Here is a 17,044-nt window from a genome sequence, read left to right as displayed (position 1 = left end):
AGTACAGGGTTTCCTTGTAGGGTGAAGAAAATGTCCTAAATTGATTGTGGTGATGGCTGCACAACTTTGTGAATATACTAAAACTAATGAACTGTAGATTTTAAACGTGTATGTTGTATGCTAGGTGAATCCTATTTGAACAAAGCTGTTACACATAAAGAAAAAATTCAGGGGGCGCCTGGGTGGCTCAGTCGGTTAGGCGGCCGACTTCGGTTCAGGTCATGATCTCGCGGTCCGTGAGTTCGAGCCCCGCGTCGGGTTCTGTGCTGACAGCTCAGAGCCTGGAGCCTGTTTCAGATTCTGTGTCTCCCTCTCTCTCTGCCCTTCCCCTGTTCATGCTCTGTCTCTCTCTGTCTCAAAAATAAATAAACGTTAAAAAAAAAAAAAACAATTAAAAAAAAAAAAGGCAACCTTAAAAAAAAAAAAAAAAAAAAAGAAAAAATTCAGCAATGAGTTTCTATTATAAGCATTCTTTCAGGAACAGAAATATATTTGCCTAAAAGATATGACCAAAAATAGTGGCTCTATCAAAACATATTTAAGAGAGCAGAAATTCAGGGTCATCTACAGAAAAATCAAACTAAAAGAAATAATCAGAGATGTAGCTGCATTCTGGAACTGCCTCAAGAATGGCAGATCTGATTTATCATTGATTAATCCATAAAGGCAAAAACCTTGTCCTGGGATTGTTTCGATGTATATTCTGGCTTTACACGATGAGCTCATTCATTTGGCTGCTGGAAGTAACTTGGAGTTATTCACATGCTGCATTTACCAAGCAGTATCACCCTTTCCAGAGCCAATTATTAAAGACATACAGCGTCTGCTATATTTAGTATAAAAACCAACTAGCCAACTGATAGTTTTTGTGTTCTCACACGTTTGTTTTCTCACACCTCTTAAAATCCCTCTTCATAATGAGATTCCTTTACTCCTTGTGCAAATTCAAACAAGGGATCTCACTGTGAAAGAAATTCTAGTTATCTGAGAAGTGTGCTGGCAGCCATACCCACTCTGATCCTGGATGGGAAGACACCCAAACCTTTCTCCTGGAACCACAGAATGCCAGCTACCAGACAACAGGTACTAGGTTGCATATAAGAGCTTGCAGGTACACACAATCTCTGCCTTCTGCAACTGCTGTGAGGCGTACTCCTAAAAAAATGTTGAGCCATTTCCACTTCATAAGGCTGTATTTATATTCCACCGTGTTATGATGGAAAAGATAGCCCACTGCAATTTAATATACGGTTTGAGATGAAAGTTGCTTGTTGATGGAACTACGTTAGCTTCCATCTCACCAAAGAAAACAAGGAACCACACTAAAGTACTGAATCCTTAACTAGATCATTCTTCTCATTCATTAAATTTGTCTATTATGTTCTACATATCTGAGTTCAGGGTTTTGTTCTCATTTTTGTTTTGTTCTGTTTCCTATCAAAAATAAAAAAAAAAAAAAAAGGAAGGAAAGAACCACTTAGTGGTTGCTATTGGTTGTAACACAGGATGAGTCATATGGAATTACTTTTTTTTTTTTTCGGTTTGAAGGAATGATGCCTGGAATAGCAGAAAAATTAACCCACTCCCACCAGTTAGAATTCTGGGAGTACCAAAAGGTAAACGAGGTAGTTATAAAGTCAGAGAAGGAGAAACTGGAAGCAAGCAGGTCCAGTAAGACCAAAGGCGTCTTAAGTAGCCGCAATTCCTCCACCCACACCGCGAGCGAAAAGCTCCCATTTTAAATATCGCACGGTGACGTCATCCTGGGACGTAGTCACCGCGGCGGCGGCTCAAGTTCTACTTTGTTCCACAGGCTCCTCCGCTCACAGCGGCGTGCACAAAATCCAAAGGAAAACCAAGCTCAGCCTTCCAGGAGTTTATAACTTTGCACTTTTCCTTGTGTTGTAACGAAAGGCTAATCGCAACCGTTTCTAGAAACAAATATTCCTGATAGACATTCCCAAGGTTGAGGAAGCGGGGATCCCGGCCGTAGGGGTGAGGAGCCCTTGACCAGCCTCCGCGGCGTTACAAAGCGGGCTCCGGGCGAGGAGGAGAGACAGGATTTCCCACGGGGCCGGGACTCGGACTTTTTAAGCCATCAAAAACCTGCTGCTAAGCACTCACGCTTGGGTTTTAAGAGTGCTAGGTGAGTAGGCATCAAACATCTCCACCCACTCTGGAAAGAACGGCCTGCGAGCGCGTCCAACTTCTGCAATCGCGGTTTTCCCCGAGTTAAGCGGGGGAAGGGCCCTGGAGCCCCATTCCCCTCCTCCCCCGCAAACAGCCTCGCGGGGTGCGTCTTCCCGTTCGCCCGGCGGTCCGCGGCCGCCGGCCAGGTTCCAGCCTCCGGGGGGCCCTGGGTTCCAGGACGGCGCTCCCCTCAGGCGCGACCCCCCGGACAGCAAGCCGGGTCCCCGGCTTGGGAAAACGCACGGACGCGGAAGGGTGGTGGGAAGGAGCAAGGCTGTCGCCCACCCCGAGCGGAGGGTAACGCGCGGTGGAAACGTGGCAGGAGCCTCGAGGCGGCGTCTCCTCCGTCCCCAACCCGCCGAGGGTCGTGCGGAAACCCTCTCGGGCCGCCCCCCTCGGTCCACAGTCCTTCCTTCTTGCCGAGCAGGGCCGATGCAATCCGGTTCGATCCCACACTCCTCCCCCTTCCCTGGCGCGCCGCCCGCCGCGAGCCTTCGACGTGGCCTCTGGTCGCCGGGACCACCCTCCTCCCGGCGCCCTCGGCTCCACCATGTCCGCCTCCCCCGTCCCGGTCTCCTTACCGCCGCCGCCCTGGGGCCGCAGATTTGGCGACCCCGACCGTCTCCGGGCGGGGAACCGAGGGCGCCGCCTCAGCGGGCCGGCGCTCGGCGGTAGCGAGCGCAGCTAGCCTAGTCCGGAGCGTGTGGCTCCCGCGTCGTCGGGCGGCCGAGCGCGCGCTGAGAGGGCGGGCGGACAGGAGAGCGCGCGCGCGCGAGCGAGCGCAGCCTTGAGGCGTCGCGCGGGGGGCTCGCGGCCCGGAAGAGAGGAGGGGCAATGACCCGGGAAAGGGTTGGCGCCGCGCGGGACCGGCTCGCGCGCCTTAGGGGGCGGGGGCGGAGGAGCCGGGGGGGGGGGGTGGGGGGGGGAAGGGGGGGCGGGGCTTCGCCTAGAGCCCGACCCTGAGACCCGAGCCGCGCGACGCGCCGACAGACCCACTGGTCCGACGGCGAGGCCCACAGCACCTCATGCTTCCATCCTGCGTTGAGATCACGGTGAGGGCCGAACCGACCCCCGCCCGCCCTGCCTGTTGCGTCGCCATCGGGGGTCGCGCCTGAGCCAACGCTTCCCCCTCTTGTGTTTCCTTGCCAACCTGCCCCCTAACAATCTGGGGCCATGAGTTCTAGACCCAGCAGCTCTGCTTCAGCTCTTCTTGAGAGGTGGGGTGGCGACCCGTATCAGATGGAAGGAAGACTTTGCATTTGTGGACTGATCCTCGTCTTTGGGGTAATTTCAGGCACGTCAACTGTGCAGCCGCTCTGTGATATTTTAGGTTATTTGTTTAGAACCCCTAGTTGGGCCCTTCCCTGGCCAGGACAGTGGTTCCTTCAGAACAGGGACTACCTCCTGTAGGCCGGTGTACCTGCCTGGCACTGAGTACAGTGTCTTGCACAAGGAACGGGCTCCAGGGATGTCAGCCAAATGAATGAAACCTTGGGAGCCCGAGCTTTCTATTTCTGAGACACTTCTACTCAAGGGCTTCCCAAACACAGAGCTTAATCTCAGCAAATACAAATGTGGAAAAGGTACATTTTAACGTTCTGAAGAAAAGGAGGAGCATCTCTCCGATCTTTTACATTGAATTGGCACCATGTTATTAGGTTTGCCAAAGTACTTTAATACATCAGACTAGAAAAATACAAGGTGCTTCTTTTAAAAATTATTACTGAAAGAGAGCCAGTTTTCACTGTTTCCAGCTAAAACATGTAAATTGCTCAAGCCCTGATTGTTCAAGTTGTAGATGGACCAGATTCTTCACTGCCTTCTGGGCCTGAGAGCATGTTTTCAACCCTATTCTATGAATATTTTATTTTTTATTACTGATACTGGTGATTCAAGATTCACAGCACTTTTTTTTTTATTATTAGGCAATTCTAAAGCCAATACAATAAGCTTTTATTTGTTAAAAAAAAATTATACTGTTCTATGGTTCCTTATTGGTCGATTTAAAGAGGATACTGATATTTACACCCTGGACTGTTCTAGCAGATAGGAGAGTGTTTCCATCATTCTAAACTCTTAACAATCTGATTGAGGCTATTTTACTGATTAAGGCTTTTATCTCTGCAATTTCATAAAATAGCTACAAATACTCAGAATTTGTCCAGAAATTTCTATAGTTTGAGATTAGTATTTTGTGTGATGTTTATAAATCTGTGACCCACATGGTACAGTCTTAGATCAGGACCATATTCAAAATACACAGGCAAATATCTGAGGTATAATTTTGAAATAATTCTTTAAAAATTCTCATAGCCCGAACACTGTGAAGCAGGTAAATAACAAACAACATATCTTAAACATATCTCTTTTTTCTCTCATCTTGTGTTCTCGCACAAGATAGCTGCTTGTATTGTATTTCAAAATGTGCCCTACTGTTGTTCTCCAGCCCTGGGTGTGTGCTTTAGATCTTTTCCCCCAGCTCTCTTTCTTCCTGATTCTGAATGACAAAAGCCCAAAAGAATTGGTCATGTTACATGGGAGGACCCTCTTTAGGAGTCTGGAAGAGGGAAGCAGAGCTAATACAATTATCCATTAATAAGTACTTTTTCTTTCACAGTTGATTCCTTTCCGTAGTTAACTCTAATGCTCAGTAATACTGTGTGCTAATAGGTATAATAGTTTTAGTACAAGTATTTTTTGTTTTTGTTTTTTAGTTTAAATCTAAGTTAACATATAGTATAATAATCATTTCAGGAATAGAGTTTAGTGATTCATCACTTATATGTAACACCCAGTGCTCATCCCATCAAGTGTCTTCCTTAATGCCCCTCACCCATTTAGCCCATTCCCTCACCCAACACCCTGCCAGCAACCCTCAGTTTGTTCTCTATATTTAAGAGTCTCTTATGGTTTGTCTCCCTCTCTGTTTTTATCTTATTTTTGTTTCCCTTCCCTTATGTTCATTTGTTTTATTTCTTAAATTCCACATATGAGTGAAATCATATGGTATTTATCTTTCTCTGACTTATTTCACTTAGCATAATACACTTTAGTTCCATCCACGTTGTTGCAGATGGCAAGATTTCAGTCTTTTTGATCGTCAAGTAATATTCCATTGTGTAAATATATCACATCTTCTTTATACATTCATCAGTGGACCTTTGGGCCCTTTCCATACTTCAGCTATTGTCAATAGTGCTCCTATAAATATTGGGGTGCATGTGCCCCTTTGAATCAGCACTCCTGTATCCTTTGGATAAATATCTAGTAGTGCAATTGCTGGGTCATAGGGTAGTTCTATTTTTAATTTTTTGATGAACCTCCATGTTGTTTCCCAGAGTGACTATACCAGTTTGCATTCCCACCAGCAGTGCAAAAGGGTTCCTCTTTCTCTGCATCCTTGCCAACATCTGCCGTTGCCTGAGTTCATTTTAGCCTTTCTGATAGGTGTGAGATGGTATCTCATTGCGGTTTTTTTGTATTTCCCTGATGATGAGCAATGTTGAGCATGTTTTCATGGGTCTGTTAGCCATCTGGATGTCTTCTTTGGAAAAGTGTCTATTCATGTCTTTTGCCAATTTCTTCACTGGATTATTTGTTTTTTGGGTGTTGAATTTGATAGGTTCTTTATAGATTTTGGATACTAACCCTTTATCTGATACATCATTTGCAAAAATCTTCTCCCATTCCGTCGGTTACCTTTTAGTTTTGCTGATTGTTTCCTTTGCTGTGCAGAAGCTTTTTATTTTGATGGGGTGCCAGTAGTTCATTTTTGCTTTTGTTTCCCTTGCCTCTGGAGACATGTCAAGTAAGAAGTTTGCTGCAGACCAGGTCAAAGAGGTTGTTTCCTGTTTTCTTCTCTAGGATTTTGATGGTGTCCTGTCTTACGTTTAGGTCTTTCATCCATTTTGAGTTTATTTTTGTGTATGGTGTAAGAAAGGGGTCCAGGTTCATTCTTCTGCATGTCGCTCTTATTTTTTCTGTTAAGTAGGCTTCATGCCCAGCTTGGAGCCCAAAGTGGGGCTTGAACTCATGACCCTGAGATTAAAATCTGAGCTGACATCAAGAGTTGGATGCTTAACTGACTGAGCCACCCATGGGCCCCAGGACAAGTTTTAAGGCTGTTGTTTTGTTTGAAAATGAGCCACCCTCATTGGTCAGGGGCTTTATAATCACACATATCTTGTGGCATCCCAAAGTCATAGAGAATATGACTCACACTCAATCACCAAGATCTATGAATTGCTTTCATAACCAGGACTTATTTTCCACTGAATAACTGTGTAACTCCTTAAAATCTGTTATTCCATTGAGCTCAGAGAAGTTCAGCATTGTAAACAGAATAGCAATTTCACCATCTTCTCAATGTACATGTCAAGTTTAAATTTGAGTACAAAACCATCACCTTTATAGTGGACAGAGAAAGTTCTGTTATATAGCATCAGGGAAAAGTGTGCAGGCTCTGAGGGCCATTGGAGGTCTACCAAGTGGGATCTAAGACTTTTTAATTCTAAAAACACTTTAATACATTTCTTCAAAAATTTCCAGGACCTAACCATTTGGCTAAATTAAAAGAAACTAAATCTAGTCTCTTTGCTTCAACTTCTTAAATATCTGTAAACTGGCAGTGGTTAAAAAAACATAAGTATAAAGAAAATTTGTAATCTTCATTATTTTCTCCATTACATCATGCAATAAAACTGACTTCCAAGAGTCACAACACAGACTCTCTTGATGAATGAGGCAATGGAAACTGGGCACACCAACCTCCTATTTTGAGTTGCATTAATTGTTGAAGCCCTCCTCCCTGCCCTAACCATGCCCCAAACATGGCACATCTTTTTTGGAAGAAAATGTTTTGGTCAAACTACTCATTCTTTATTGGTAATTGCTTAAGATTTGTTAATTGGTACAAACTAGCTTAGGAAAAGGTTCCTAGCTTAGGAGGTAGGGTATAATATTTAGGTACCTGCACACTCTGGGCTCAAATAGAGCTCATATTTGAAACCTCTGATGTAAAATTTTCCTGCTTGACAGGACATGTGCCATTGTTGAGTTCCTTTGACAACTCTCTTGTTCTCTGTACCAACAGAGAAACTGACTTCTATTAGTAAGTAATAGAAACACTCCATGAAACAAAATTAAGAATACAGTATAATTCAATTAGCGAGAGTTTCAGAGGTATGGGAAAGAATGCTTTGAAATGCAAGTGTTAGGGTTCTCTAGAGAAACAGAACCAATAGGATGCATATGTGGAGAGAAAGATTTTTTTAAGGAATTGGTACATGCGGTAGTGGGCACTAGTAAGTCTGAAATCTGTTGGGCAGGTTGGCAGGCTAAAAATTCAGGCAAGAGTCAAAGAGCGCAAAATCCATTGGCAGGATTTTTGTTATGGTTTTGAGGAAGTAGTATTTGTTCTACTCCCGGAAACCTCAATTTTTGTTCATATGGCCTTCAACTGTTTGAGACCCGCCCACATTAATCAGGGTAATCTCCTTTACTTAAAGTCCACTAATTGTAAATGTTAATACATCTACAAAATACCCATCACAGCAACATCTAGTGTTTGACCAACATCTGGTGTTCGACCAAAATAGGCACCACAGTCTAGCCAAGTTGAAACCTAAGATTACCCATCACAATGACTGCTATTCAATAGTATTTTCTCAAAGGCACAATGGTAATTAAGTTTAAAAATATAAATTCGTTAGTGAACAATATAAGGAATGTTTTCATTAAGAAAACATATCCTCTTGTTTTATTTTTCTTTGCTCTTTTCAATCAGTTGTGTGGTGGTAGAGATGGGGGAGAATGAGGGAGGGAAGATTGGATGTTTTCATGTGACTTCTTCTGCATAACCGTGTCAAATATTTGTGCTAGAGCTTTGAGAACAGTGTGTCCATCATTAGAAAGGATCAAAATATGGACAAATAAGTCACTCACAATCTAGGGGAAGATAGAGATGTGAACAATCTATCTTCCATATTCCATATACCATATTAGTTATATTGTAAATTCATTGCCTCAAAGACATATAAAGACAATAGTGTTGTGGGCATAAAAAAGGGTTTGGATGTGATTGGGCTCCCACCTGAAAGGAAGTTTCACAGACTTGTGAGAGGGCAGCATTGCAAACCCTCCTTACCACTTTTCAATACAGGCAGGTAGAGGAGGAGAGGCCATAGTATGAGGAAATTGTTTCCAAGGTAGGGTTACTTCTCAGTTGCACCACAGAGTTGGGTAGAATTCACCAAATTCACACAGCAAGTCCTGACATTTGATGGCCTAATTGGAGTGATTATGAGTATGCTTTAAAAATGTGCTTTGTCGGGGCGCCTGGGTGGCGCAGTCGGTTAAGCGTCCGACTTCAGCCAGGTCACGATCTCACGGTCCGTGAGTTCGAGCCCCGCGTCAGGCTCTGGGCTGATGGCTCGGAGCCTGGAGCCTGTTTCCGATTCTGTGTCTCCCTCTCTCTCTGTCCCTCCCCCGTTCATGCTCTGTCTCTCTCTGTCCCAAAAATAAAAAATAAACGTTGAAAAAAAAAAAAAAAAAAAAAAAAAAAAATGTGCTTTGTCAGCACATCCAATGGGATGTTTTCATAAAGAGCATGTTCCCACTCCACACCTGGCCCAGGAGAAGCTCAAAACATGAAACTAAAGTTAGTACATTAATAATTGTTTGTGATGTGGTTGGCAAAAATATTTTGTAATTGTTCTCACAGGAGTGCTTTAGGGAGTTAATTGCAGCAGGTCAGGTTTTTCTCTACCTTGTAGGAAAGTTTCAGTAACTCTGTGATATAAAAACTTTATATGTATGAGATACATGTATATAAATATTTATAATTTCAGATATACAAATAAAAACTTTATCTCTCTTTTTGAAAGAGGGAGTGAGAAAGAGAATGAGAGAGATTCATTACAGGTTTATAACAAAGATGTATACATATATATATGTAAAGATTATAAATTTTCTTTATGCTTAATATATGATATATAATATATTGTACATATATAATATCTTAGTGCTTTTATACTAGCCTAAAGTGCTCACAAATACTTTTTTTTTTCAGAAGGAAAGTGTGAGAATAATAAACTAGCTATGACTTGTATATATCATGAGCCACAACTGAAACACAATGGGGGCAAAGCAAATAGAACAAAGTTGTTAAGTTGGTAATTTTGTTTCGCTTTTGCTTTTAATTGCACACATGTAAATACTGAATTCACACAGTATTGAGGAACCAAAGTGAACTGAAAAAATAATACTCCTCACCAGATACTCAGCATAAATGTTATATAAAAATGTAAACAATAATAGGATATGAAAATGTCTCAGAGCAACAGCTATTGAGGGAATATAATTCACTTGTCTTTTGATATGCATGTGTAGCTTATGCTAACTTCACTAAGGTATTTCAACTATATGATCTGTGTTTAATTTGGAAGACCTTATGACTATTTTATTTTGAATTTTCTGTGATAGTACGGATATTATTCAATTTTATTATTTTTAACGCAGTGTTTGAAAGGGAAAAATTTACTTTACCCTTCAAAGTTCGTCCAGCTGGTCTAAGAATTAAATTTACATGACACGGATTAACAGGAGAAAAAACAAAGTTTAATAATAAAGTGTGCACAGAGGCCGAATAATAAAATTGAAACCTAAAGAAATGACCAAGGCATATACTTTTTGGACAAAGAAACATAAATCAGTGAGGAATTGACAGGACAAAATAAATTTATGTTCAGGAGTTTAAATTAGTAAGGAATTCTAAACAAAATTTGGGCTAGGTAGTAAATTAGTAAAAGTAACAAGGTTTGTTTATCTATTCAGCCCTGAAATCCCTATCTTTGGTGATAAGGATGTCTTTTTACCTCCTGGTACAGGGAAGATACCTTTCACTTGGGAGATTTATTTCCTGCTTTCAAGACACAAAGGGGGGTCAGAGTGTTTGTTCTTGCACTGGCTATTTGTTAAGTAACTTTGATTCAAAATTATCAATATGCTGTTGTTGCACATTGGAGCCTGGGGCCCTTCAGCAGGCAATTCATTAAATATATAAATATTTAAAAAGTATTTCAGATTGTGGGATTATTCATGTATTTGTATTTACAAGTCAGAAAAAAATGATCTAGGAAAGACTTTCAAAAAGAAGTAAACCAGGAAGCACCACTGTTCTTTCTTTACACTCATTTCCTGCGTGTCTGAACTCTTCATCTCATGGTTTTGAAAACCGTTGTTGTGAGAGGACTCCCTAATTAATAGTTCTAGCTCAGATGATCCTCTGAATTTCAGTCTTGTATATCTGACAGTTAATGAACATCCTTACTTGGATGTCTGATAGGTGGTTCATACATAACATGTCCCAAGAGGAATCCATGCTTGCCCTTGCTCCTTTACCCCCATAATCTCTCCCCTCCTGCGTTGTTTATTTCAGTAGAACTCTTATACCCTTGGCTCAGGCCAATGATTTTGGAGTCAACAATGACTCCTTTCTTTCTCCAACACCCCTTAGGCCATCTATGAGCAAATCCTCTAGACTCATCCTTTGATTTTTAACTGTTTTTGAGTCACTCAAATGGCAAGTTTATATGCTTCAACTTAATACATCCAGAATCTGACTATTCTTATTTCCCTTATGATTCTCCTAGTTTACGTTGTTGTATGAACTATTGCAATATTCATTCAGCTGGATTCTAAACAAGGTAGTTCACAGTGATCCTTTTATAATGTAAATTTGATTTTGTTATGCCTGCCCCCACCCCCCATTGGCTCCCATTTCATATGTGGTTAAAAACAAAGGCCTTACAATAGTCTAGAAGGCCACACAGTAGCTACCCTCTTGTTCATCTTCTTCCTGCAATCCATCCTTTCTACCTCTTTTGTTTCATCTCCTATTATACTCCCTATCCTTAAATCCAGTGTAGTCTATAATAGTTTTCTATTGCTGTCAAAGCAAATGACCACAAATTTCCACAAATTTAGCAGTTTAAAACAATACAAATTTATTATCTCACAGTTCTGCAGGTCAGAAGTTGGGTTGGTTCAGCTGTTCTCTCTGGTTATGGGCAGAATTTTGTGCCTTATGTTTGTAGGACTGAGGTCCTTGTTTCCTTGCAGTTTGTCATCTAGGGCCTGCCCTTAGCTTCCAGAGGCCTCTTTCTGGTCCTTGCTCTGGGGACCTTACATCTGAGAGACAGCAACAGTGTTCAGTATTCTTTTCATACTTGGCATCTTTCTGATTTATTCTTCTGCCAAATCTCTCTTGCTACAGCCAGAGAAAGTTCTCTGCCTTTAAGGTTCATGAGATTAGGTGAGACCTACCTCGGTAATCCAAGATAATTTCTTTATTTTAAGGTCTGGAACTTTAATTCCATCTACAAAGTTATTTTGCCTGAAATATAGTAGTTTCATAAGTTCTGGGAATTGGGACATGGTCAGCTTTGGGGGACTGTTATTCTGCCTACCACTGGGCCTCTTGGCCAAGCATGCTTCCATCTTAGGCCTGTATGCTTACTGTCTTGCTACATGGAATATTCTTCACCTGGATAATCATCACTTCAGGTTTCTGCTCCATTATCACCAGATTCTATCAGCTTCTTTGACCAGCCTTTAAAAGAAATATCCACTTGCCATTGCTCCTTTTTTTCCCCTTTAACCTTTTCGTTTATTCCTTTTTCTGACCATTGCCTGACATTGAATGTATTTGTTTCCTTGTTTACTGTCTGTCTCCTTCTATGAAATCCTTTGTGAACAGGGACTTTGATTTATTCACCATTGGATTCCCACTACCTACAGCAGTTCCTGGCACATGGTAAATGTTTAATAAATATTTATTGAATGAATGCAAATCACCAAAAAAGCCCCAGAGCCCCCACTCCATTAATCATGTCTCAGAAAAATGAGTCAGCTAACTCTGAATTCACATAATAGAACAACTTAAAGAAACTCTTATTCATAAGAATGTTACTAGTTTGTCAAATCCCTTGCTGAAGTCATTAGTTGCAACTTCTATAGCATCCCCTGATCTATCATAAAAGAATACAGAGTTTGGCATTTCTATCCTTGGCATACGTAAACTAGCTCAAAGGTTCCATTTCCTCCATCTCTAAGTGATGACAAGCTTTTTAATAATCTGTTCTGAAACTTGAAAGAGCTCAAGTCTGTAGTTAAGAATTCATTTTTTCCATCTTTCAAAATAAAGATATATCTCATTTGCAAATTCTTGGTATTTCTCTTATTTAAAATATTTCCTCAAAGATTATTGACAGTGAGCCCTAAATCTGTAAATGACTCTAGAATCAGAGGTATTAATCCCCTCAAAGTTACCATTCCTTCTTCTTCAGTTCCCCTCTCTATGATGTTTGTTTTGTTTTTTCTTATTTAGAATTGCATTGCTTGGGGTGCCTGCATGGCCTAGTCGGTTAAATGGTTAAACGTCCCATTCTTGGTTTCTGCTGAGATCAAGATCTCACAACTTATGAGTTGGAGCCCTGCAATGAGGCTCTGTATTGACGACGTGCAGCCTGCTTGGTATTCTCTGTCTCCCTTTCTCTCTCTGTTCCTCCCCCGCTCTCACTCTCTGTCTCTCAAAAATAAATAAACATTAAAAAAAAATAAAATTGCTTTGCTTGGAGCAAAGAATAAACACAAAATGAGATTTTGAAGGTTTTGCTTTCTAGCTCCATCTACACTGTGCAGAGATCTGAACACTTCCTCTGAACTTAGCCAAACAGCCCCTTGTGGACGTATCTGCTCATCCTGACATTTAGCCTTCACCATTTTTAAGGTTTCAGCCCATGACTTTTTTATCTGTAGCTGATCCATCAAGCAGCACCTTGTGCAGTCTCTTTAATTTCCTATACATTTTTCTCTTTTCTTTCCTCCTGGGTAATGTCTTTGATAATGTGGGCAGAATATTTTAGAGTTACCCAGCACTCCTGAGCCATTTTCCATTTAAGAATTTTCTCAATGCAAGCATACCTATCCTTCTAAATTAAAACAGATTTAAAAAAAATGTTTATTTATGGGGCACCTGGGTGGCTCAGTCAGTTAAGCATCCAACTCTTGACTTAGGCTCAAGTTATGATCTCACGATTTGTGGATTTGAGCACCACATTGGGCTCTGCTCTGATGGCGTGCAAGGCTTGCTTGGGATCCTCTCTCTCTCCCTCTTTCTCCGCTCATGTGCTCTGTTTCTCTCTCTCTCAAAATAAAGGAAAACAAACTTTAAAAAAATTTTTTAATGTTTATTAAAAACAGAGAGAGAGAAAGACAGATAGAGAATCCTAAGCAGGCTGTGTCCTGCCAGCACAGTGCCCGACTCAGGGCTTGATCTCACAAACTGTGAGATCATGACCCGAACCAAAATCAAGAGTGAGATGCTTAACTGACTGAGCCACCTAGGCGCCTCTAAAACAGATGTTTTAAAAATAAAGTTTTGAACCCATGCTAACTGCAGGCAACAAAATGTATTATATATATAGTGGATCAGTTTTTTCTCGAAGTGTGGTCCCTGGATCACCTGAATCAGAATCACAAGACAGCAAGGGAATACTTATGACAATGTAGATTACCAATTACTGAATCAGAATTGGAAGGAGGTGGATGAGAGGTTTGGGAATCAGCATTTAAAAATTTTTTTTTAACGTTTATTTATTTTTGAGACAGGGAGAGACAGCATGAACGGGGGAGGGTCAGAGAGAGAGGGAGACACAGAATCTGAAACAGGCTCCAGGCTCTGAGCTGTGAGCACAGAGCCTGACGTGGGGCTCGAACTCACGGACCGTGAGATCATGACCTGAGCCGAAGTCGGATGCTTAACCGACTGAGCCACGCAGGCGCCCCGGGAATCAGCATTTTAAAAAGTTTCTCAAGTATATTCTTTAAAGTTTGAGAACTTTATCTGTCAAGGATATGCAGAAGCATAAATCCCTGCTAGTAAGGAGACAGTAGTATATTTAAGATGATAAAGCCTAAAAATAATACGTGGCAAATGAATGGCATAGAAAATAAAGTACACTTGACTCAGCAAGTCCAGCTATTGGGGGTGTGGTGAGGGGGATTCTGGTTTCACAGAACAGGTGTGTATTTGTCATAAGAGATACTTAAGAACTGTTTATTAATGACAGAGCCATGCTGGAAGATGAAGAAACCATACATTTTTTTAAAAAATTCTTTTTTTTTTTAAACCTATTTATTTAGAGAGAGAGTGCACGCACACAAGTGGGGAGGGGTGGGGAGAGAAGGAGAGAGAATCCCAAGCAGGCTGTGCTGACAGCCCCGATGTGGGGCTCGATCCCACGAACCGTGAGATCATGACCTGAGCCAATACCAAGAGTTGGACGCTTAACCTACTGAGCCACCCAGGCACCCCTTTCCCTTTCCACTACTTCTTTTCTTTCTTTCTTTTTTTTTTTAATTAGGCAGTTTCTTTCTTTCTTTCTTTCTTTCTTTCTTTCTTTCTTTCTTTCTTTCTAATTAATATCCAAGTTAGTTAGCTTATAGTGCAACAATGATTTCAGGAGTTGATTTCTTAACATCCTTTACCCATTAAGCCCATCCCCCCTCCATCAATCCTCTGTTCTCTATATTTAAGAGTCTCTTATGTTTTGTCCCTCTCCCTGTTTTTATATCATTTTTGCTTCCCTTCCCTTATGTTCATCTATTTTGAATCTTAAATTCTTCATATGAGTGAAGTCATAAGATATTTGTCCTTCTCTGACTAATTTTGCTTAGCATAATGGCCTCTAGGTCCATCCCTCTCTACTATTTCTTAAGAGAATTTGGACTTCCTAAGAATAACGGGAAGGCATTTTAAGAACTACAGTAAATTTAGTTGAATGTAAGTAAAAGAAGTGTGCATTTACCAACGTAGCAGGAAGGATGGAGGATTTGCTTGAGAGTCTGATGAAAAGGTAGATTGTGATCATATTGTGAGCAATTTTGAATATTAGAGTGAAGGATGTAGATAGTGGAGAACTGCTGAAAATTTTGGGATAAGATAAAAGGAATGTATTAGGAAAATTAACCTATAGTTGCTACTGGGAATGATAAGAGGGATGAAATGCCAGAGCCAGGGAAAAATGGGAGGAGGAGCTAGCTTCATGTTCCATAATGAGAAAATTCGGACCCAAATTGATAAAAGAATAGATGTGTGACCAAATTTAAAGAATGGATCAATAAAACATGGAAACCAGTTTAATTCTAGTCTAGTTTAGTAGTTTCCTTCTTTTAGTTGACTTAACATTTTAGCTGCAATTTTTAAAAAGCAAGGAATTTACTCTTTTTCATACCATTGTAGGGCCCAACATTTCTTTCTTTTCAAAATTAACTTATTAGTCAAATATAAATCTTACATTTAGACCATTAAAGCACTATATTAAAATGCCAGGTAATTCAACAAACCATTAAAAAGAAGCATCTACTTCTTGTTAGTCACTGTGCCAAGTTCTAGTTCATTAGAAATGCATAAGATATGAGTTTTTGTTTTTGTTTTTTTTTTTTTTAATTAGGGTTCTCCAAAGAAACAACCAATAGGATGTATACATATTAAAGAGTTTTTGTTTGTTTGTTGGTTGGTTGGTTTTAAATAAGGCATTGGCTCATGTTATTATTTTGGAGGCTAAAATGTCCCAAGATCTGTAGGATGAATCGGTAAACTAGAGACCCAGGAGAGTCAATGGTGTATTTCTAGTCTAATGGTCATCAGGTTCAAAACTCAGGAGAGCTGATGTTAGTTACAGTTAGAGTCTGAAGGCAGGAGAAAAGCCAGTGTCCCAGTTTGAAAGCAGTCAGGCAGGAGGAATTTTCTCTTACTTGGGGAAGGGTCAGCTATTTTGTTCTACTCAGGACTTCAAGTGAATAGATGAAGCCCACCCACATAATGGAAGGCAATCTGCTTTACTCAATTTGCTGATTTAAATGTTAATCCCATTCAGAAACACCCTCACAGAAACTCAGAATAATGTTTGACCAAATATTTGCTCATCACTTGGCCCGGTCAAGTTGACACATAAAATTAGCCATCACAGTTGCTGTTCTCAAGGAACTTACAATTTACTAGGGAAGACAGACAAGTAAAATAATAATACATAATTTTAATGTTTCAATATGGGTTATTTTTAAAGTGCTATGAAAACACAAAGGGGAGAATGATAAGTTCTGTCTGTGGAGAGAGGGGATGTCAATGAACTTACAGGAAAAATAGCTTTTGTTTAGAAAAACACCTGGGTGAGTTGTTTTGTTTATGGGTATCAGGCTCTCTGAGTACAGTGAGAATAACCCAGGAGATCTCTAAGGCATTCTGAGTGGGAAATAATGTGCATTTGAGGGTTAGATACAGCCAGGAGATTAAGAGCTAGAATCTAAGAAGAAATCAAAACAACTAAAAAATAATATTGGGCAATTCTTGAATGGAGAAGACACTCAGATGAAAATTTCTAAGATTCAGGATTAATAAGGACTCTTAAAAAGAGGAATATATTATTTTTTATTTTTGAATTTGAAAATAGTATGAAATGAAAAAATTTAAACACCTGCAAAAAAAGAATAGCACAATCCATATCCATCAAGATTTAACAGTTATCAAGATTATGCCACACTTGCTTAATCTCTTTTCTCTCTTTGCTGACTATTTGGAAAGAAATCTCAGAAATCCTACTATTTCACTTCTGCATACTTCACGATGCATCTCTAAAAAAGAAAGTGAACTTAAAAAAAAAAAACAAAATTTAATCCACTTTTACACCAAACAAAATTCATAATCACATCTTGATATCATTTTGATATTGTCAAATACCTTTAGTCCATATTAAAATGTTTCTGATTGTCTCAAAAATTTCTTCATACATTG

At 40.4% G+C, this 17,044-nt stretch overlaps 1 protein-coding gene across 3 annotated transcripts in view; it reads right to left on the bottom strand.

Moving 5' to 3' along the window:
- Nucleotides 1-17,044, bottom strand: part of BTG3 (BTG anti-proliferation factor 3) — a 41,944-nt gene that overhangs the window by 17,963 nt on the left and 6,937 nt on the right. The window contains exon 1 of one of the 3 annotated variants that reach the window (XM_042955749.1): nucleotides 3,213-3,276. The exons of 1 other annotated variant lie outside the window; for it this stretch is intronic. The gene's annotated coding sequence lies outside the window, so the exon portion shown is untranslated. Of the gene's footprint in view, nucleotides 1-2,771; nucleotides 2,956-3,212; nucleotides 3,277-17,044 lie in introns of those variants that run through there. One more of the 3 variants, XM_042955748.1, reaches the window with a different exon arrangement.

The sequence above is a fragment of the Panthera leo genome, chromosome C2 (genome assembly GCF_018350215.1).
Source record: "Panthera leo isolate Ple1 chromosome C2, P.leo_Ple1_pat1.1, whole genome shotgun sequence".
Lineage (NCBI taxonomy): Eukaryota > Metazoa > Chordata > Mammalia > Carnivora > Felidae > Panthera > Panthera leo.
This window is presented reverse-complemented; position numbering and strand designations above follow the sequence as displayed.